This window comes from Benincasa hispida, chromosome 8 (genome assembly GCF_009727055.1).
Source record: "Benincasa hispida cultivar B227 chromosome 8, ASM972705v1, whole genome shotgun sequence".
In the NCBI taxonomy this organism is placed as follows: Eukaryota; Viridiplantae; Streptophyta; class Magnoliopsida; order Cucurbitales; family Cucurbitaceae; genus Benincasa; species Benincasa hispida.
Window position 1 is genome coordinate 55,323,607 of NC_052356.1, and position 1,140 is coordinate 55,324,746.

A 1,140-nucleotide genomic window follows, 5' to 3' on the forward strand; every position below is an offset into this window, starting at 1 on the left:
ATAGGTTAAGGTAAAAACTATTCAGACAGCAAATCCGGCAACAAAAAATGGCGGACGAGCAAGAAAATCATAACTTAGCTAAACAGCTAGCCCACACTACTCAAAATCCTATCATAATGGCAAACAGTAGTACGCGTCCCATGCGGGAGTATGCGTCTCCTGTGTTGTATGATTTCTCACCAGGGATCATATATCCAACGCTAGATGGGACAAGATTTGAGATGAAATCTGTGATGTTACAAATGCTTCAAATAGCTGGCCAGTTTCGGGGTTCTCAGGGAGAAGACCCTTACGCCTACATGAAACGTTTCTTGGAGACGTGCAACTCATTTGTGATTCTTGGGATCACTTCAGAAGCTATCAGGCTATCTTTATTCCCATATTCTTTGCGTGATGACATAAGGAAATTGGTAAGTTCTTTGGAGCCTGGGGAGATCATGACCTGGGAAAAGTTGGTGGAGAAATCCATGCAGAAATATTTCCCACCCACCACGAACGCAAGGAGGCGGAAAGAAATAATAAACTTCGAGCAGGAAGAATTTGAAACCTTAAGTGCTGCATGGGAGCGCTTTAAAGGACTAGTCAAGAATTTCCCCAATCACAGACTACCGTTAACTATCCAGATGGAAACCTTTTATGGCGGATTAAACAGAGCATGTTAAATGGCAGCCGACGCAGCTGCAGCTGGCGGTATCATGGATAAATCTTATAATGAAGCTAAGGAAATACTGGACCGCATCGTCAAGCATAATATGGAATGGGTAGATGACACTTATGATGCAAGAGTAGATAGGAGGAGACGATCTCAGAATGTGAACTCTATTGATTCTAACGCAATAGCCACGCCCTCTACACAAGTGGATACTGATGCTTTGAATTATGTGGTGGAAATATGGATGATATGCGTTGGTGGATTTGTGTTGTGCACTCATGTTTCCCCAGTGGAATTCAAGTGTAAATTCCTCTGAGTTTCCTAGTAAATCCAGGGTCAAACACAGGGACTTGTGAAAATAGTTTGCGTTGATGATTTTTATGTAGACTTGCAGTAACCAGTTAAATAAATAAATCGTTGGGTTTTTTGTTTGCGTTGATGAAAAATAAATAACAAATACGGCAGATTTTGAAAAGAGTTTGTAAATG

General features: G+C 41.2%; 1 non-coding gene across 1 annotated transcript; it reads right to left on the reverse strand.

Moving 5' to 3' along the window:
• Positions 1-503: 503 nt before the first annotated feature.
• Positions 504-607, reverse strand: LOC120084267. Its single transcript, XR_005483632.1, has one exon. It is a non-coding gene; the product is annotated as a small nucleolar RNA R71 (small nucleolar RNA).
• Between the last annotated feature and the right edge of the window lie 533 nt (positions 608-1,140).